Source organism: Notolepis coatsorum (genome assembly GCF_963971535.1).
Source record: "Notolepis coatsorum genome assembly, contig: SCAFFOLD_205, whole genome shotgun sequence".
In the NCBI taxonomy this organism is placed as follows: domain Eukaryota; kingdom Metazoa; phylum Chordata; class Actinopteri; order Aulopiformes; family Paralepididae; genus Notolepis; species Notolepis coatsorum.
In genome coordinates this window covers 313,726-337,102 of record NW_028173343.1, presented here as the reverse complement: position 1 = coordinate 337,102, position 23,377 = coordinate 313,726, and the positions used below count along the sequence as shown (strand labels likewise).

General features: G+C 40.5%; 1 protein-coding gene across 1 annotated transcript in view; it reads left to right on the top strand.

Annotated features, from left to right (window-relative positions):
• LOC311247805 (ATP-sensitive inward rectifier potassium channel 10-like) overlaps positions 1-23,377 on the top strand; it is a gene marked incomplete at both ends in the record, with an annotated part of 177,077 nt that overhangs the window by 95,187 nt on the left and 58,513 nt on the right. The window lies entirely within an intron of this gene.

Sequence of the window (23,377 nt, the reverse complement as noted above, 5' to 3'; positions counted from 1 at the left end):
CTACATCTAGTGACTCATGTTTCACTGTTCTACTACATCTAGTGACTCATGTTTCACTGTTCTATTGCATCTAGTGACTCATGTTTCACTGTTCTACTGCATCTAGTGACTCATGTTTCACTGTTCTACTACATCTAGTGACTCATGTTTCTACATCTAGTGACTCATGTTTCACTGTTCTACTGCATCTAGTGACTCATGTTTCACTGTTCTACTGCATCTAGTGACTCATGTTTCTACATCTAGTGACTCATGTTTCACTGTTCTACTGCATCTAGTGACTCATGTTTCACTGTTCTACTGCATCTAGTGACTCGTGTTTCACTGTTCTACTGCATCTAGTGACTCATGTTTCACTGTTCTACTGCATCTAGTGACTCATGTTTCACTGTTCTACTGCATCTAGTGACTTGTGTTTCACTGTTCTACTACATCTAGTGACTCATGTTTCACTGTCTACTACATCTAGTGACTCATGTTTCACAGTTCTACTGCATCTAGTGACTCGTGTTTCACTGTTCTACTACATCTAGTGACTCATGTTTCACTGTTCTACTACATCTAGTGACTCATGTTTCACTGTTCTACTGCATCTAGTGACTCATGTTTCACTGTTCTACTACATCTAGTGACTCATGTTTCACTGTTCTACTGCATCTAGTGACTCATGTTTCACTGTTCTACTGCATCTAGTGACTCATGTTTCACTGTTCTACTACATCTAGTGACTCATGTTTCACTGTTCTACTACATCTAGTGACTCGTGTTTCACTGTTCTACTACATCTAGTGACTCATGTTTCACTGTTCTACTGCATCTAGTGACTCATGTTTCACTGTTCTACTACATCTAGTGACTCATGTTTCACTGTTCTACTGCATCTAGTGACTCATGTTTCACTGTTCTACTGCATCTAGTGACTCATGTTTCTACATCTAGTGACTCTTGTTTCTACATCTAGTGACTCGTGTTTCACTGTTCTACTGCATCTAGTGACTCATGTTTCACTGTTCTACTACATCTAGTGACTCATGTTTCACTGTTCTACTACATCTAGTGACTCATGTTTCACTGTTCTACTACATCTAGTTACTCATGTTCCACTGTTCTACTACATCTAGTGACTCGTGTTTCACTGTTCTACTGCATCTAGTGACTCATGTTTCACTGTTCTACTGCATCTAGTGACTCATGTTTCACTGTTCTACTACATCTAGTGACTCATGTTTCACTGTTCTACTGCATCTAGTGACTCATGTTTCACTGTTATACTACATCTAGTGACTCATGTTTCACTGTTCTACTGCATCTAGTGACTCATGTTTCACTGTTCTACTACATCTAGTGACTCATGTTTCACTGTTCTACTGCATCTAGTGACTCCTGTTTCACTGTTCTACTACATCTAGTGACTCATGTTTCTACATCTAGTGACTCTTGTTTCTACATCTAGTGACTCGTGTTTCACTGTTCTACTGCATCTAGTGACTCATGTTTCACTGTTCTACTGCATCTAGTGACTCATGTTTCACCGTTCTACTGCATCTAGTGACTCATGTTTCACTGTTCTACTACATCTAGTGTCTCATGTTTCACTGTTCTACTGCATCTAGTGACTCATGTTTCACTGTTCTACTAAATCTAGTGACTCACGTTTCACTGTTCTACTACATCTAGTGACTCATGTTTCACTGTTCTACTACATCTAGTGACTCATGTTTCACTGTTCTACTGCATCTAGTGACTCATGTTTCACTGTTCTACTACATCTAGTGACTCATGTTTCTACATCTAGTGACTTGTTTCTGCATCTAGTGACTCATGTTTCACTGTTCTACTACATCTAGTGACTCATGTTTCACTGTTCTACTCCATCTAGTGACTCATGTTTCACTGTTCTACTGCATCTAGTGATTCATGTTTCACTGTTCTACTACATCTAGTGACTCATGTTTCACTGTTCTACTGCATCTAGTGACTCATGTTTCTACATCTAGTGACTCATGTTTCACTGTTCTACCACATCTAGTGACTCATGTTTCACTGTTCTACTGCATCTAGTGACTCATGTTTCACTGTTCTACTGCATCTAGTGACTCATGTTGCACTGTTCTACTGCATCTAGTGACTCATGTTTCACTGTTCTACTGCATCTAGTGACTCGTGTTTCACTGTTCTACTACATCTAGTGACTCATGTTTCACTGTTCTACTGCATCTAGTGACTCATGTTTCACTGTTCTACTACATCTAGTGACTCATGTTTCACTGTTCTACTGCATCTAGTGACTCATGTTTCTACATCTAGTGACTCATGTTTCACTGTTCTACTACATCTAGTGACTCATGTTTCACTGTTCTACTACATCTAGTGACTCATGTTTCACTGTTCTACTACATCTAGTGACTCATGTTTCACTGTTCTACTGCATCTAGTGACTCATGTTTCACTGTTCTACTACATCTAGTGACTCATGTTTCTACATCTAGTGACTCTTGTTTCTACATCTAGTGACTCGTGCTTCACTGTTCTACTGCATCTAGTGACTCATGTTTCACTGTTCTACTACATCTAGTGACTCATGTTTCACTGTTCTACTGCATCTAGTGACTCATGTTTCACTGTTCTACTGCATCTAGTGACTCATGTTTCACTGTTCTACTGCATCTAGTGACTCATGTTTCACTGTTCTACTACATCTAGTGACTCATGTTTCACTGTTCTACTACATCTAGTGACTCATGTTTCACTGTTCTACTGCATCTAGTGACTCATGTTTCACTGTTCTACTGCATCTAGTGACTCATGTTTCACTGTTCTACTGCATCTAGTGACTCATGTTTCACTGTTCTACTACATCTAGTGACTCATGTTTCACTGTTCTACTGCATCTAGTGACTCATGTTTCACTGTTCTACTACATCTAGTGACTCATGTTTCACTGTTCTACTGCATCTAGTGACTCATGTTTCACTGTTCTACTGCATCTAGTGACTCATGTTGCACTGTTCTACTGCATCTAGTTACTCATGTTTCACTGTTCTACTGCATCTAGTGACTCGTGTTTCACTGTTCTACTACATCTAGTGACTCATGTTTCACTGTTCTACTGCATCTAGTGACTCATGTTTCACTGTTCTACTACATCTAGTGACTCATGTTTCACTGTTCTACTGCATCTAGTGACTCATGTTTCTACATCTAGTGACTCATGTTTCACTGTTCTACTACATCTAGTGACTCATGTTTCACTGTTCTACTACATCTAGTGACTCATGTTTCACTGTTCTACTACATCTAGTGACTCATGTTTCACTGTTCTACTGCATCTAGTGACTCATGTTTCACTGTTCTACTACATCTAGTGACTCATGTTTCTACATCTAGTGACTCTTGTTTCTACATCTAGTGACGCGTGCTTCACTGTTCTACTGCATCTAGTGACTCATGTTTCACTGTTCTACTACATCTAGTGACTCATGTTTCACTGTTCTACTGCATCTAGTGACTCATGTTTCACTGTTCTACTGCATCTAGTGACTCATGTTTCACTGTTCTACTGCATCTAGTGACTCATGTTTCACTGTTCTACTACATCTAGTGACTCATGTTTCACTGTTCTACTACATCTAGTGACTCATGTTTCACTGTTCTACTGCATCTAGTGACTCATGTTTCACTGTTCTACTGCATCTAGTGACTCATGTTTCACTGTTCTACTGCATCTAGTGACTCATGTTTCACTGTTCTACTACATCTAGTGACTCATGTTTCACTGTTCTACTGCATCTAGTGACTCATGTTTCACTGTTCTACTACATCTAGTGACTCATGTTTCACTGTTCTACTACATCTAGTGACTCATGTTTCTACATCTAGTGACTTGTTTCTGCATCTAGTGACTCATGTTTCACTGTTCTACTACATCTAGTGACTCATGTTTCACTGTTCTACTGCATCTAGTGACTCATGTGTCACTGTTCTACTGCATCTAGTGATTCATGTTTCACTGTTCTACTACATCTAGTGACTCATGTTTCACTGTTCTACTACATCTAGTGACTCATGTTTCACTGTTCTACTGCATCTAGTGACTCATGTTTCACTGTTCTACTGCATCTAGTGACTCATGTTGCACTGTTCTACTGCATCTAGTGACTCATGTTTCACTGTTCTACTGCATCTAGTGACTCGTGTTTCACTGTTCTACTACATCTAGTGACTCATGTTTCACTGTTCTACTGCATCTAGTGACTCATGTTTCACTGTTCTACTACATCTAGTGACTCATGTTTCACTGTTCTACTGCATCTAGTGACTCATGTTTCTACATCTAGTGACTCATGTTTCACTGTTCTACTACATCTAGTGACTCATGTTTCACTGTTCTACTACATCTAGTGACTCATGTTTCACTGTTCTACTACATCTAGTGTCTCATGTTTCACTGTTCTACTGCATCTAGTGACTCATGTTTCACTGTTCTACTAAATCTAGTGACTCACGTTTCACTGTTCTACTACATCTAGTGACTCATGTTTCACTGTTCTACTACATCTAGTGACTCATGTTTCACTGTTCTACTGCATCTAGTGACTCATGTTTCACTGTTCTACTACATCTAGTGACTCATGTTTCTACATCTAGTGACTTGTTTCTGCATCTAGTGACTCATGTTTCACTGTTCTACTGCATCTAGTGACTCATGTTTCACTGTTCTACTACATCTAGTGACTCATGTTTCACTGTTCTACTGCATCTAGTGACTCATGTTTCACTGTTCTACTGCATCTAGTGACTCATGTTTCACTGTTCTACTACATCTAGTGTCTCATGTTTCACTGTTCTACTGCATCTAGTGACTCATGTTTCACTGTTCTACTAAATCTAGTGACTCACGTTTCACTGTTCTACTACATCTAGTGACTCATGTTTCACTGTTCTACTACATCTAGTGACTCATGTTTCACTGTTCTACTGCATCTAGTGACTCATGTTTCACTGTTCTACTACATCTAGTGACTCATGTTTCTACATCTAGTGACTTGTTTCTGCATCTAGTGACTCATGTTTCACTGTTCTACTGCATCTAGTGACTCATGTTTCACTGTTCTACTACATCTAGTGACTCATGTTTCACTGTTCTACTACATCTAGTGACTCATGTTCCACTGTTCTACTACATCTAGTGACTCGTGTTTCACTGTTCTACTGCATCTAGTGACTCATGTTTCACTGTTCTACTGCATCTAGTGACTCATGTTTCACTGTTCTACTACATCTAGTGACTCATGTTTCACTGTTCTACTGCATCTAGTGACTCATGTTTCACAGTTCTACTACATCTAGTGACTCATGTTTCACTGTTCTACTGCATCTAGTGACTCATGTTTCACTGTTCTACTACATCTAGTGACTCATGTTTCACTGTTCTACTGCATCTAGTGACTCCTGTTTCACTGTTCTACTACATCTAGTGACTCATGTTTCTACATCTAGTGACTCTTGTTTCTACATCTAGTGACTCGTGTTTCACTGTTCTACTGCATCTAGTGACTCATGTTTCACTGTTCTACTGCATCTAGTGACTCATGTTTCACTGTTCTACTACATCTAGTGACTCATGTTTCACTGTTCTACTACATCTAGTGACTCATGTTTCACTGTTCTACTGCATCTAGTGACTCATGTTTCACTGTTCTACTGCATCTAGTGACTCATGTTTCACTGTTCTACTGCATCTAGTGACTCATGTTTCACTGTTCTACTACATCTAGTGACTCATGTTTCACTGTTCTACTGCATCTAGTGACTCATGTTTCACTGTTCTACTACATCTAGTGACTCATGTTTCACTGTTCTACTACATCTATTGACTCATGTTTCTACATCTAGTGACTTGTTTCTGCATCTAGTGACTCATGTTTCACTGTTCTACTACATCTAGTGACTCATGTTTCACTGTTCTACTGCATCTAGTGACTCATGTTTCACTGTTCTACTGCATCTAGTGATTCATGTTTCACTGTTCTACTACATCTAGTGACTCATGTTTCACTGTTCTACTACATCTAGTGACTCATGTTTCACTGTTCTACTGCATCTAGTGACTCATGTTTCACTGTTCTACTGCATCTAGTGACTCATGTTTCACTGTTCTACTGCATCTAGTGACTCATGTTTCACTGTTCTACTACATCTAGTGACTCATGTTTCACTGTTCTACTGCATCTAGTGACTCATGTTTCTACATCTAGTGACTCATGTTTCACTGTTCTACTACATCTAGTGACTCATGTTTCACTGTTCTACTACATCTAGTGACTCATGGTTCACTGTTCTACTACATCTAGTGACTCATGTTTCACTGTTCTACTGCATCTAGTGACTCATGTTTCACTGTTCTACTACATCTAGTGACTCATGTTTCTACATCTAGTGACTCTTGTTTCTACATCTAGTGACTCGTGTTTCACTGTTCTACTGCATCTAGTGACTCATGTTTCACTGTTCTACTACATCTAGTGACTCATGTTTCACTGTTCTACTGCATCTAGTGACTCATGTTTCACTGTTCTACTGCATCTAGTGACTCATGTTTCACTGTTCTACTGCATCTAGTGACTCATGTTTCACTGTTCTACTACATCTAGTGACTCATGTTTCACTGTTCTACTACATCTAGTGACTCATGTTTCACTGTTCTACTGCATCTAGTGACTCATGTTTCACTGTTCTACTACATCTAGTGACTCACGTTTCACTGTTCTACTACATCTAGTGACTCATGTTTCACTGTTCTACTACATCTAGTGACTCATGTTTCACTGTTCTACTACATCTAGTGACTCATGTTTCACTGTTCTACTACATCTAGTGACTCATGTTTCTACATCTAGTGACTTGTTTCTGCATCTAGTGACACATGTTTCACTGTTCTACTACATCTAGTGACTCATGTTTCACTGTTCTACTGCATCTAGTGACTCATGTTTCACTGTTCTACTGCATCTAGTGATTCATGTTTCACTGTTCTACTACATCTAGTGACTCATGTTTCACTGTTCTACTACATCTAGTGACTCATGTTTCACTGTTCTACTGCATCTAGTGACTCATGTTTCTACATCTAGTGACTCATGTTTCACTGTTCTACTACATCTAGTGACTCATGTTTCACTGTTCTACTGCATCTAGTGACTCATGTTTCACTGTTCTACTGCATCTAGTGACTCATGTTGCACTGTTCTACTGCATCTAGTAACTCATGTTTCACTGTTCTACTGCATCTAGTGACTCGTGTTTCACTGTTCTACTACATCTAGTGACTCATGTTTCACTGTTCTACTGCATCTAGTGACTCATGTTTCACTGTTTTACTACATCTAGTGACTCATGTTTCACTGTTCTACTGCATCTAGTGACTCATGTTTCACTGTTCTACTGCATCTAGTGACTCATGTTTCACTGTTCTACTGCATCTAGTGACTCATGTTTCTACATCTAGTGACTCATGTTTCACTGTTCTACTACATCTAGTGACTCATGTTTCACTGTTCTACTACATCTAGTGACTCATGTTTCACTGTTCTACTACATCTAGTGACTTGTGTTTCACCGTTCTACTGCATCTAGTGACTCATGTTTCACTGTTCTACTACATCTAGTGACTCATGTTTCACTGTTCTACTGCATCTAGTGACTCATGTTTCACTGTTCTACTACATCTAGTGACTCATGTTTCTACATCTAGTGACTCTTGTTTCTGCATCTAGTGACTCATGTTTCACTGTTCTACTACATCTAGTGACTCATGTTTCACTGTTCTACTGCATCTAGTGACTCATGTTTCACTGTTCTACTACATCTAGTGACTCATGTTTCACTGTTCTACTGCATCTAGTGACTCATGTTTCACTGTTCTACTACATCTAGTGACTCATGTTTCACTGTTCTACTGCATCTAGTGACTCCTGTTTCACTGTTCTACTACATCTAGTGACTCATGTTTCTACATCTAGTGACTCTTGTTTCTACATCTAGTGACTCGTGTTTCACTGTTCTACTGCATCTAGTGACTCATGTTTCACTGTTCTACTGCATCTAGTGACTCATGTTTCACTGTTCTACTGCATCTAGTGACTCATGTTTCACTGTTCTACTACATCTAGTGTCTCATGTTTCACTGTTCTACTGCATCTAGTGACTCATGTTTCACTGTTCTACTACATCTAGTGACTCACGTTTCACTGTTCTACTACATCTAGTGACTCATGTTTCACTGTTCTACTACATCTAGTGACTCATGTTTCACTGTTCTACTGCATCTAGTGACTCATGTTTCACTGTTCTACTACATCTAGTGACTCATGTTTCACTGTTCTACTACATCTAGTGACTCATGTTTCTACATCTAGTGACTTGTTTCTGCATCTAGTGACTCATGTTTCACTGTTCTACTACATCTAGTGACTAATGTTTCACTGTTCTACTCCATCTAGTGACTCATGTTTCACTGTTCTACTGCATCTAGTGATTCATGTTTCACTGTTCTACTACATCTAGTGACTCATGTTTCACTGTTCTACTACATCTAGTGACTCATGTTTCACTGTTCTACTGCATCTAGTGACTCATGTTTCTACATCTAGTGACTCATGTTTCACTGTTCTACTACATCTAGTGACTCATGTTTCACTGTTCTACTGCATCTAGTGACTCATGTTGCACTGTTCTACTGCATCTAGTGACTCATGTTTCACTGTTCTACTGCATCTAGTGACTCGTGTTTCACTGTTCTACTACATCTAGTGACTCATCTTTCACTGTTCTACTGCATCTAGTGACTCATGTTTCACTGTTCTACTACATCTAGTGACTCATGTTTCACTGTTCTACTGCATCTAGTGACTCATGTTTCTACATCTAGTGACTCATGTTTCACTGTTCTACTACATCTAGTGACTCATGTTTCACTGTTCTACTACATCTAGTGACTCATGTTTCACTGTTCTACTACATCTAGTGACTCATGTTTCACTGTTCTACTGCATCTAGTGACTCATGTTTCACTGTTCTACTACATCTAGTGACTCATGTTTCTACATCTAGTGACTCTTGTTTCTACATCTAGTGACTTGTGTTTCACTGTTCTACTGCATCTAGTGACTCATGTTTCACTGTTCTACTGCATCTAGTGACTCATGTTTCACTGTTCTACTGCATCTAGTGACTCATGTTTCACTGTTCTACTGCATCTAGTGACTCATGTTTCACTGTTCTACTACATCTAGTGACTCATGTTTCACTGTTCTACTACATCTAGTGACTCATGTTTCACTGTTCTACTGCATCTAGTGACTCATGTTTCACTGTTCTACTGCATCTAGTGACTCATGTTTCACTGTTCTACTGCATCTAGTGACTCATGTTTCACTGTTCTACTACATCTAGTGACTCATGTTTCACTGTTCTACTGCATCTAGTGACTCATGTTTCACTGTTCTACTACATCTAGTGACTCATGTTTCACTGTTCTACTGCATCTAGTGACTCATGTTTCACTGTTCTACTACATCTAGTGACTCACGTTTCACTGTTCTACTACATCTAGTGACTCATGTTTCACTGTTCTACTACATCTAGTGACTCATGTTTCACTGTTCTACTACATCTAGTGACTCATGTTTCACTGTTCTACTACATCTAGTGACTCATGTTTCTACATCTAGTGACTTGTTTCTGCATCTAGTGACACATGTTTCACTGTTCTACTACATCTAGTGACTCATGTTTCACTGTTCTACTGCATCTAGTGACTCATGTTTCACTGTTCTACTGCATCTAGTGATTCATGTTTCACTGTTCTACTACATCTAGTGACTCATGTTTCACTGTTCTACTACATCTAGTGACTCATGTTTCACTGTTCTACTGCATCTAGTGACTCATGTTTCTACATCTAGTGACTCATGTTTCACTGTTCTACTACATCTAGTGACTCATGTTTCACTGTTCTACTGCATCTAGTGACTCATGTTTCACTGTTCTACTGCATCTAGTGACTCATGTTGCACTGTTCTACTGCATCTAGTAACTCATGTTTCACTGTTCTACTGCATCTAGTGACTCGTGTTTCACTGTTCTACTACATCTAGTGACTCATGTTTCACTGTTCTACTGCATCTAGTGACTCATGTTTCACTGTTTTACTACATCTAGTGACTCATGTTTCACTGTTCTACTGCATCTAGTGACTCATGTTTCACTGTTCTACTGCATCTAGTGACTCATGTTTCACTGTTCTACTGCATCTAGTGACTCATGTTTCTACATCTAGTGACTCATGTTTCACTGTTCTACTACATCTAGTGACTCATGTTTCACTGTTCTACTACATCTAGTGACTCATGTTTCACTGTTCTACTACATCTAGTGACTTGTGTTTCACCGTTCTACTGCATCTAGTGACTCATGTTTCACTGTTCTACTACATCTAGTGACTCATGTTTCACTGTTCTACTGCATCTAGTGACTCATGTTTCACTGTTCTACTACATCTAGTGACTCATGTTTCTACATCTAGTGACTCTTGTTTCTGCATCTAGTGACTCATGTTTCACTGTTCTACTACATCTAGTGACTCATGTTTCACTGTTCTACTGCATCTAGTGACTCATGTTTCACTGTTCTACTACATCTAGTGACTCATGTTTCACTGTTCTACTGCATCTAGTGACTCATGTTTCACTGTTCTACTACATCTAGTGACTCATGTTTCACTGTTCTACTGCATCTAGTGACTCCTGTTTCACTGTTCTACTACATCTAGTGACTCATGTTTCTACATCTAGTGACTCTTGTTTCTACATCTAGTGACTCGTGTTTCACTGTTCTACTGCATCTAGTGACTCATGTTTCACTGTTCTACTGCATCTAGTGACTCATGTTTCACTGTTCTACTGCATCTAGTGACTCATGTTTCACTGTTCTACTACATCTAGTGTCTCATGTTTCACTGTTCTACTGCATCTAGTGACTCATGTTTCACTGTTCTACTACATCTAGTGACTCACGTTTCACTGTTCTACTACATCTAGTGACTCATGTTTCACTGTTCTACTACATCTAGTGACTCATGTTTCACTGTTCTACTGCATCTAGTGACTCATGTTTCACTGTTCTACTACATCTAGTGACTCATGTTTCACTGTTCTACTACATCTAGTGACTCATGTTTCTACATCTAGTGACTTGTTTCTGCATCTAGTGACTCATGTTTCACTGTTCTACTACATCTAGTGACTAATGTTTCACTGTTCTACTCCATCTAGTGACTCATGTTTCACTGTTCTACTGCATCTAGTGATTCATGTTTCACTGTTCTACTACATCTAGTGACTCATGTTTCACTGTTCTACTACATCTAGTGACTCATGTTTCACTGTTCTACTGCATCTAGTGACTCATGTTTCTACATCTAGTGACTCATGTTTCACTGTTCTACTACATCTAGTGACTCATGTTTCACTGTTCTACTGCATCTAGTGACTCATGTTGCACTGTTCTACTGCATCTAGTGACTCATGTTTCACTGTTCTACTGCATCTAGTGACTCGTGTTTCACTGTTCTACTACATCTAGTGACTCATCTTTCACTGTTCTACTGCATCTAGTGACTCATGTTTCACTGTTCTACTACATCTAGTGACTCATGTTTCACTGTTCTACTGCATCTAGTGACTCATGTTTCTACATCTAGTGACTCATGTTTCACTGTTCTACTACATCTAGTGACTCATGTTTCACTGTTCTACTACATCTAGTGACTCATGTTTCACTGTTCTACTACATCTAGTGACTCATGTTTCACTGTTCTACTGCATCTAGTGACTCATGTTTCACTGTTCTACTACATCTAGTGACTCATGTTTCTACATCTAGTGACTCTTGTTTCTACATCTAGTGACTTGTGTTTCACTGTTCTACTGCATCTAGTGACTCATGTTTCACTGTTCTACTGCATCTAGTGACTCATGTTTCACTGTTCTACTGCATCTAGTGACTCATGTTTCACTGTTCTACTGCATCTAGTGACTCATGTTTCACTGTTCTACTACATCTAGTGACTCATGTTTCACTGTTCTACTACATCTAGTGACTCATGTTTCACTGTTCTACTGCATCTAGTGACTCATGTTTCACTGTTCTACTGCATCTAGTGACTCATGTTTCACTGTTCTACTGCATCTAGTGACTCATGTTTCACTGTTCTACTACATCTAGTGACTCATGTTTCACTGTTCTACTGCATCTAGTGACTCATGTTTCACTGTTCTACTACATCTAGTGACTCATGTTTCACTGTTCTACTACATCTAGTGACTCATGTTTCTACATCTAGTGACTTGTTTCTGCATCTAGTGACTCATGTTTCACTGTTCTACTACATCTAGTGACTCATGTTTCACTGTTCTACTGCATCTAGTGACTCATGTTTCACTGTTCTACTGCATCTAGTGATTCATGTTTCACTGTTCTACTACATCTAGTGACTCATGTTTCACTGTTCTACTACATCTAGTGACTCATGTTTCACTGTTCTACTGCATCTAGTGACTCATGTTTCTACATCTATTGACTCATGTTTCACTGTTCTACTAGTTTCAAGTTTCTTTAATAGTTGTCATACAGAAGTACAGAATACTTTTATACAAAATGCTTCTTACTGTTGCGCTCCAGAGACTGTGCAAGACAAGATAAGTATGAAATAAAATAACATAGTAAAATTAGGAGTAAAAAAATTAGGTCACAGTGTTCAGTTTAGACATATGTACAATGTTCGATGCAGAATAGACGTAGTTACCATACAATATACAATACTGTGCAGTGTACTAATATACAATACTATATAGTGCAAGGCAGAAATGGAGAAATGGGACGAGGTGCAATTTAGGTACAATTCACAGTAGGTGTACGAGTTGTAGTGCAAATCCTTTATCAATAAATATAAAGTGTAAGTGTGTTTGTGTGATCTAAAGTGTGGAGAGTGGGTGCTGCAGTGTGTTGTTTGTTTGAGTGAGTGTGTGCGTGTGGGTGTGTGTGCTGTGTGCATTTGATGGTTGTTGCATAGTGATTATTGTTCGTTTAGCAGCCTGATGGCCTGGGGATAGAAGCTTCTTCTGAGTCTTTCTGTGCTCGCCTTAAGACTCCGGTATCGCTTGCCTGACCGCAGCAGTTCAAAGAGGCTGTTGTTCGGGTGGCTCGAGTCCTTAATAATTCTCTTAGCCTTCCCCTTGCACCGCTTGTTGTAAATGTTCTGGAGGGTAGGAAGCCCCCCTCCAATTGTGCGTTCGGCTGAACGTGTCACTCTTTGTAGTCTGCTATGGTCTTGTGCAGTGCTATTCCCAAACCAGGAGGTGATGTTGCCGGTCAGGATGCTCTCTATTGTACATGAGTAGAAGTTCCTAAGGATCTTCTGACTGACTTGGAACTTCCTTAGGCGCCTGAGGAAGTAGAGGCGTTGTCGTGCCTTCTTCACAACACTGTCAATGTGTGTGGTCCATGTCAAGTCCTCGGATATGTGGGCTCCGAGGTACTTGAAACTGTTCACTCTCTCAACCGGTGCCCCGTCGATGCTGAGGGGGCTGTAGTCCTTGACCCCCGACCTCCTGAAGTCCACAATCATCTCTTTTGTTTTGCTGACGTTCAGGGAGAGGCAGTTCTCCTGGCACCACTGTGACAGGTTCTCTACCTCTTCCAGGTAGGCCCTTTCGTCGTTGGCAGAGATCAGGCCCACCACTACTGTGTCATCAGCAAATTTGATGATGGTGTTGTTGTTCCGCTGTGCTACGCAGTCATGTGTGTACAGGGAGTAGAGGAGGGGGCTCAGAACACAGCCCTGGGGGGCCCCTATGTTGAGCGTGATGGATGAGGAGGTGCAGTTGCCGGCTCTTACTACCTGGGGTCTGCCCGTCAGGAAGTCCAAGACCCACTGGCAGAGGTCATAGTTCAAGCCCAGGTCCCTGAGCTTGGCTATGAGTTTGGAGGGGACTATGGTATTGAATGCTGAGCTGTAGTCGATGAACAGCATTCTCACATAGTTCCCCTGCCTCTTGTCCAGGTGTGATGCTGCTGTGTGCAGCACATGGGCTATGGCGTCCTCCGTGGACCTGTTGGGGCGATATGCAAATTGCAGAGGGTCCAGGTTGATGGGGAGGGAGGAACAGATGTAGCCCTTCACTAGCTTCTCAAAGCACTTCATGGCTATGGAGGTGAGGGCTACAGGGCAGTAGTCGTTGAGGCAAGCGGGCGTAGATTTTTTGGGTACAGGGATGATGGTGGACTTCTTCAGACAGGTGGGGATGACAGCCTGTTCCAAGGACAGGTTGAAGATGTCAGTGAATACCGGGGCCAGTTGGTCGGCACAGACTTTTAGGACGCTTCTAGTGACTCATGTTTCACTGTTCTACTGCATCTAGTGACTCATGTTTCACTGTTCTACTACATCTAGTGACTCATGTTTCACTGTTCTACTGCATCTAGTGACTCATGTTTCTACATCTAGTGACTCATGTTTCACTGTTCTACTACATCTAGTGACTCATGTTTCACTGTTCTACTACATCTAGTGACTCATGTTTCACTGTTCTACTACATCTAGTGACTCATGTTTCACTGTTCTACTGCATCTAGTGACTCATGTTTCACTGTTCTACTACATCTAGTGACTCATGTTTCTACATCTAGTGACTCTTGTTTCTACATCTAGTGACTCGTGTTTCACTGTTCTACTGCATCTAGTGACTCATGTTTCACTGTTCTACTACATCTAGTGACTCATGTTTCACTGTTCTACTGCATCTAGTGACTCATGTTTCACTGTTCTACTGCATCTAGTGACTCATGTTTCACTGTTCTACTGCATCTAGTGACTCATGTTTCACTGTTCTACTACATCTAGTGACTCATGTTTCACTGTTCTACTACATCTAGTGACTCATGTTTCACTGTTCTACTGCATCTAGTGACTCATGTTTCACTGTTCTACTACATCTAGTGACTCACGTTTCACTGTTCTACTACATCTAGTGACTCATGTTTCACTGTTCTACTACATCTAGTGACTCATGTTTCACTGTTCTACTGCATCTAGTGACTCATGTTTCACTGTGCTACTACATCTAGTGACTCATGTTTCACTGTTCTACTACATCTAGTGACTCATGTTTCTACATCTAGTGACTTGTTTCTGCATCTAGTGACTCATGTTTCACTGTTCTACTACATCTAGTGACTCATGTTTCACTGTTCTACTGCATCTAGTGACTCATGTTTCACTGTTCTACTGCATCTAGTGATTCATGTTTCACTGTTCTACTACATCTAGTGACTCATGTTTCACTGTTCTACTACATCTAGTGACTCATGTTTCACTGTTCTACTGCATCTAGTGACTCATGTTTCTACATCTAGTGACTCATGTTTCACTGTTCTACTACATCTAGTGACTCATGTTTCACTGTTCTACTGCATCTAGTGACTCATGTTTCACTGTTCTACTGCATCTAGTGACTCATGTTGCACTGTTCTACTGCATCTAGTAACTCATGTTTCACTGTTCGACTGCATCTAGTGACTCGTGTTTCACTGTTCTACTACATCTAGTGACTCATGTTTCACTGTTCTACTGCATCTAGTGACTCATGTTTCACTGTTCTACTACATCTAGTGACTCATGTTTCACTGTTCTACTGCATCTAGTGACTCATGTTTCACTGTTCTACTGCATCTAGTGACTCATGTTTCACTGTTCTACTGCATCTAGTGACTCATGTTTCTACATCTAGTGACTCATGTTTCACTGTTCTACTACATCTAGTGACTCATGTTTCACTGTTCTACTACATCTAGTGACTCATGTTTCACTGTTCTACTACATCTAGTGACTCATGTTTCACCGTTCTACTGCATCTAGTGACTCATGTTTCACTGTTCTACTACATCTAGTGACTCATGTTTCACTGTTCTACTACATCTAGTGACTCATGTTTCACTGTTCTATTGCATCTAGTGACTCATGTTTCACTGTTCTACTGCATCTAGTGACTCATGTTTCACTGTTCTACTACATCTAGTGACTCATGTTTCTACATCTAGTGACTCATGTTTCACTGTTCTACTGCATCTAGTGACTCATGTTTCACTGTTCTACTGCATCTAGTGACTCATGTTTCTACATCTAGTGACTCATGTTTCACTGTTCTACTGCATCTAGTGACTCATGTTTCACTGTTCTACTGCATCTAGTGACTCGTGTTTCACTGTTCTACTGCATCTAGTGACTCATGTTTCACTGTTCTACTGCATCTAGTGACTCATGTTTCACTGTTCTACTGCATCTAGTGACTCATGTTTCTACATCTAGTGACTTGTTTCTGCATCTAGTGACTCATGTTTCACTGTTCTACTACATCTAGTGACTAATGTTTCACTGTTCTACTCCATCTAGTGACTCATGTTTCACTGTTCTACTGCATCTAGTGATTCATGTTTCACTGTTCTACTACATCTAGTGACTCATGTTTCACTGTTCTACTACATCTAGTGACTCATGTTTCACTGTTCTACTGCATCTAGTGACTCATGTTTCTACATCTAGTGACTCATGTTTCACTGTTCTACTACATCTAGTGACTCATGTTTCACTGTTCTACTGCATCTAGTGACTCATGTTGCACTGTTCTACTGCATCTAGTGACTCATGTTTCACTGTTCTACTGCATCTAGTGACTCGTGTTTCACTGTTCTACTACATCTAGTGACTCATCTTTCACTGTTCTACTGCATCTAGTGACTCATGTTTCACTGTTCTACTACATCTAGTGACTCATGTTTCACTGTTCTACTGCATCTAGTGACTCATGTTTCTACATCTAGTGACTCATGTTTCACTGTTCTACTACATCTAGTGACTCATGTTTCACTGTTCTACTACATCTAGTGACTCATGTTTCACTGTTCTACTACATCTAGTGACTCATGTTTCACTGTTCTACTGCATCTAGTGACTCATGTTTCACTGTTCTACTACATCTAGTGACTCATGTTTCTACATCTAGTGACTCTTGTTTCTACATCTAGTGACTTGTGTTTCACTGTTCTACTGCATCTAGTGACTCATGTTTCACTGTTCTACTGCATCTAGTGACTCATGTTTCACTGTTCTACTGCATCTAGTGACTCATGTTTCACTGTTCTACTGCATCTAGTGACTCATGTTTCACTGTTCTACTACATCTAGTGACTCATGTTTCACTGTTCTACTACATCTAGTGACTCATGTTTCACTGTTCTACTGCATCTAGTGACTCATGTTTCACTGTTCTACTGCATCTAGTGACTCATGTTTCACTGTTCTACTGCATCTAGTGACTCATGTTTCACTGTTCTACTACATCTAGTGACTCATGTTTCACTGTTCTACTGCATCTAGTGACTCATGTTTCACTGTTCTACTACATCTAGTGACTCATGTTTCACTGTTCTACTGCATCTAGTGACTCATGTTTCACTGTTCTACTACATCTAGTGACTCACGTTTCACTGTTCTACTACATCTAGTGACTCATGTTTCACTGTTCTACTACATCTAGTGACTCATGTTTCACTGTTCTACTACATCTAGTGACTCATGTTTCACTGTTCTACTACATCTAGTGACTCATGTTTCTACATCTAGTGACTTGTTTCTGCATCTAGTGACACATGTTTCACTGTTCTACTACATCTAGTGACTCATGTTTCACTGTTCTACTGCATCTAGTGACTCATGTTTCACTGTTCTACTGCATCTAGTGATTCATGTTTCACTGTTCTACTACATCTAGTGACTCATGTTTCACTGTTCTACTACATCTAGTGACTCATGTTTCACTGTTCTACTGCATCTAGTGACTCATGTTTCTACATCTAGTGACTCATGTTTCACTGTTCTACTACATCTAGTGACTCATGTTTCACTGTTCTACTGCATCTAGTGACTCATGTTTCACTGTTCTACTGCATCTAGTGACTCATGTTGCACTGTTCTACTGCATCTAGTAACTCATGTTTCACTGTTCTACTGCATCTAGTGACTCGTGTTTCACTGTTCTACTACATCTAGTGACTCATGTTTCACTGTTCTACTGCATCTAGTGACTCATGTTTCACTGTTTTACTACATCTAGTGACTCATGTTTCACTGTTCTACTGCATCTAGTGACTCATGTTTCACTGTTCTACTGCATCTAGTGACTCATGTTTCACTGTTCTACTGCATCTAGTGACTCATGTTTCTACATCTAGTGACTCATGTTTCACTGTTCTACTACATCTAGTGACTCATGTTTCACTGTTCTACTACATCTAGTGACTCATGTTTCACTGTTCTACTACATCTAGTGACTTGTGTTTCACCGTTCTACTGCATCTAGTGACTCATGTTTCACTGTTCTACTACATCTAGTGACTCATGTTTCACTGTTCTACTGCATCTAGTGACTCATGTTTCACTGTTCTACTACATCTAGTGACTCATGTTTCTACATCTAGTGACTCTTGTTTCTGCATCTAGTGACTCATGTTTCACTGTTCTACTACATCTAGTGACTCATGTTTCACTGTTCTACTGCATCTAGTGACTCATGTTTCACTGTTCTACTACATCTAGTGACTCATGTTTCACTGTTCTACTGCATCTAGTGACTCATGTTTCACTGTTCTACTACATCTAGTGACTCATGTTTCACTGTTCTACTGCATCTAGTGACTCCTGTTTCACTGTTCTACTACATCTAGTGACTCATGTTTCTACATCTAGTGACTCTTGTTTCTACATCTAGTGACTCGTGTTTCACTGTTCTACTGCATCTAGTGACTCATGTTTCACTGTTCTACTGCATCTAGTGACTCATGTTTCACTGTTCTACTGCATCTAGTGACTCATGTTTCACTGTTCTACTACATCTAGTGTCTCATGTTTCACTGTTCTACTGCATCTAGTGACTCATGTTTCACTGTTCTACTACATCTAGTGACTCACGTTTCACTGTTCTACTACATCTAGTGACTCATGTTTCACTGTTCTACTACATCTAGTGACTCATGTTTCACTGTTCTACTGCATCTAGTGACTCATGTTTCACTGTTCTACTACATCTAGTGACTCATGTTTCACTGTTCTACTACATCTAGTGACTCATGTTTCTACATCTAGTGACTTGTTTCTGCATCTAGTGACTCATGTTTCACTGTTCTACTACATCTAGTGACTAATGTTTCACTGTTCTACTCCATCTAGTGACTCATGTTTCACTGTTCTACTGCATCTAGTGATTCATGTTTCACTGTTCTACTACATCTAGTGACTCATGTTTCACTGTTCTACTACATCTAGTGACTCATGTTTCACTGTTCTACTGCATCTAGTGACTCATGTTTCTACATCTAGTGACTCATGTTTCACTGTTCTACTACATCTAGTGACTCATGTTTCACTGTTCTACTGCATCTAGTGACTCATGTTGCACTGTTCTACTGCATCTAGTGACTCATGTTTCACTGTTCTACTGCATCTAGTGACTCGTGTTTCACTGTTCTACTACATCTAGTGACTCATCTTTCACTGTTCTACTGCATCTAGTGACTCATGTTTCACTGTTCTACTACATCTAGTGACTCATGTTTCACTGTTCTACTGCATCTAGTGACTCATGTTTCTACATCTAGTGACTCATGTTTCACTGTTCTACTACATCTAGTGACTCATGTTTCACTGTTCTACTACATCTAGTGACTCATGTTTCACTGTTCTACTACATCTAGTGACTCATGTTTCACTGTTCTACTGCATCTAGTGACTCATGTTTCACTGTTCTACTACATCTAGTGACTCATGTTTCTACATCTAGTGACTCTTGTTTCTACATCTAGTGACTTGTGTTTCACTGTTCTACTGCATCTAGTGACTCATGTTTCACTGTTCTACTGCATCTAGTGACTCATGTTTCACTGTTCTACTGCATCTAGTGACTCATGTTTCACTGTTCTACTGCATCTAGTGACTCATGTTTCACTGTTCTACTACATCTAGTGACTCATGTTTCACTGTTCTACTACATCTAGTGACTCATGTTTCACTGTTCTACTGCATCTAGTGACTCATGTTTCACTGTTCTACTGCATCTAGTGACTCATGTTTCACTGTTCTACTGCATCTAGTGACTCATGTTTCACTGTTCTACTACATCTAGTGACTCATGTTTCACTGTTCTACTGCATCTAGTGACTCATGTTTCACTGTTCTACTACATCTAGTGACTCATGTTTCACTGTTCTACTACATCTAGTGACTCATGTTTCTACATCTAGTGACTTGTTTCTGCATCTAGTGACTCATGTTTCACTGTTCTACTACATCTAGTGACTCATGTTTCACTGTTCTACTGCATCTAGTGACTCATGTTTCACTGTTCTACTGCATCTAGTGATTCATGTTTCACTGTTCTACTACATCTAGTGACTCATGTTTCACTGTTCTACTACATCTAGTGACTCATGTTTCACTGTTCTACTGCATCTAGTGACTCATGTTTCTACATCTATTGACTCATGTTTCACTGTTCTACTAGTTTCAAGTTTCTTTAATAGTTGTCATACAGAAGTACAGAATACTTTTATACAAAATGCTTCTTACTGTTGCGCTCCAGAGACTGTGCAAGACAAGATAAGTATGAAATAAAATAACATAGTAAAATTAGGAGTAAAAAAATTAGGTCACAGTGTTCAGTTTAGACATATGTACAATGTTCGATGCAGAATAGACGTAGTTACCATACAATATACAATACTGTGCAGTGTACTAATATACAATACTATATAGTGCAAGGCAGAAATGGAGAAATGGGACGAGGTGCAATTTAGGTACAATTCACAGTAGGTGTACGAGTTGTAGTGCAAATCCTTTATCAATAAATATAAAGTGTAAGTGTGTTTGTGTGATCTAAAGTGTGGAGAGTGGGTGCTGCAGTGTGTTGTTTGTTTGAGTGAGTGTGTGCGTGTGGGTGTGTGTGCTGTGTGCATTTGATGGTTGTTGCATAGTGATTATTGTTCGTTTAGCAGCCTGATGGCCTGGGGATAGAAGCTTCTTCTGAGTCTTTCTGTGCTCGCCTTAAGACTCCGGTATCGCTTGCCTGACCGCAGCAGTTCAAAGAGGCTGTTGTTCGGGTGGCTCGAGTCCTTAATAATTCTCTTAGCCTTCCCCTTGCACCGCTTGTTGTAAATGTTCTGGAGGGTAGGAAGCCCCCCTCCAATTGTGCGTTCGGCTGAACGTGTCACTCTTTGTAGTCTGCTATGGTCTTGTGCAGTGCTATTCCCAAACCAGGAGGTGATGTTGCCGGTCAGGATGCTCTCTATTGTACATGAGTAGAAGTTCCTAAGGATCTTCTGACTGACTTGGAACTTCCTTAGGCGCCTGAGGAAGTAGAGGCGTTGTCGTGCCTTCTTCACAACACTGTCAATGTGTGTGGTCCATGTCAAGTCCTCGGATATGTGGGCTCCGAGGTACTTGAAACTGTTCACTCTCTCAACCGGTGCCCCGTCGATGCTGAGGGGGCTGTAGTCCTTGACCCCCGACCTCCTGAAGTCCACAATCATCTCTTTTGTTTTGCTGACGTTCAGGGAGAGGCAGTTCTCCTGGCACCACTGTGACAGGTTCTCTACCTCTTCCAGGTAGGCCCTTTCGTCGTTGGCAGAGATCAGGCCCACCACTACTGTGTCATCAGCAAATTTGATGATGGTGTTGTTGTTCCGCTGTGCTACGCAGTCATGTGTGTACAGGGAGTAGAGGAGGGGGCTCAGAACACAGCCCTGGGGGGCCCCTATGTTGAGCGTGATGGATGAGGAGGTGCAGTTGCCGGCTCTTACTACCTGGGGTCTGCCCGTCAGGAAGTCCAAGACCCACTGGCAGAGGTCATAGTTCAAGCCCAGGTCCCTGAGCTTGGCTATGAGTTTGGAGGGGACTATGGTATTGAATGCTGAGCTGTAGTCGATGAACAGCATTCTCACATAGTTCCCCTGCCTCTTGTCCAGGTGTGATGCTGCTGTGTGCAGCACATGGGCTATGGCGTCCTCCGTGGACCTGTTGGGGCGATATGCAAATTGCAGAGGGTCCAGGTTGATGGGGAGGGAGGAACAGATGTAGCCCTTCACTAGCTTCTCAAAGCACTTCATGGCTATGGAGGTGAGGGCTACAGGGCAGTAGTCGTTGAGGCAAGCGGGCGTAGATTTTTTGGGTACAGGGATGATGGTGGACTTCTTCAGACAGGTGGGGATGACAGCCTGTTCCAAGGACAGGTTGAAGATGTCAGTGAATACCGGGGCCAGTTGGTCGGCACAGACTTTTAGGACGCTTCTAGTGACTCATGTTTCACTGTTCTACTGCATCTAGTGACTCATGTTTCACTGTTCTACTACATCTAGTGACTCATGTTTCACTGTTCTACTGCATCTAGTGACTCATGTTTCTACATCTAGTGACTCATGTTTCACTGTTCTACTACATCTAGTGACTCATGTTTCACTGTTCTACTACATCTAGTGACTCATGTTTCACTGTTCTACTACATCTAGTGACTCATGTTTCACTGTTCTACTGCATCTAGTGACTCATGTTTCACTGTTCTACTACATCTAGTGACTCATGTTTCTACATCTAGTGACTCTTGTTTCTACATCTAGTGACTCGTGTTTCACTGTTCTACTGCATCTAGTGACTCATGTTTCACTGTTCTACTACATCTAGTGACTCATGTTTCACTGTTCTACTGCATCTAGTGACTCATGTTTCACTGTTCTACTGCATCTAGTGACTCATGTTTCACTGTTCTACTGCATCTAGTGACTCATGTTTCACTGTTCTACTACATCTAGTGACTCATGTTTCACTGTTCTACTACATCTAGTGACTCATGTTTCACTGTTCTACTGCATCTAGTGACTCATGTTTCACTGTTCTACTACATCTAGTGACTCACGTTTCACTGTTCTACTACATCTAGTGACTCATGTTTCACTGTTCTACTACATCTAGTGACTCATGTTTCACTGTTCTACTGCATCTAGTGACTCATGTTTCACTGTGCTACTACATCTAGTGACTCATGTTTCACTGTTCTACTACATCTAGTGACTCATGTTTCTACATCTAGTGACTTGTTTCTGCATCTAGTGACTCATGTTTCACTGTTCTACTACATCTAGTGACTCATGTTTCACTGTTCTACTGCATCTAGTGACTCATGTTTCACTGTTCTACTGCATCTAGTGATTCATGTTT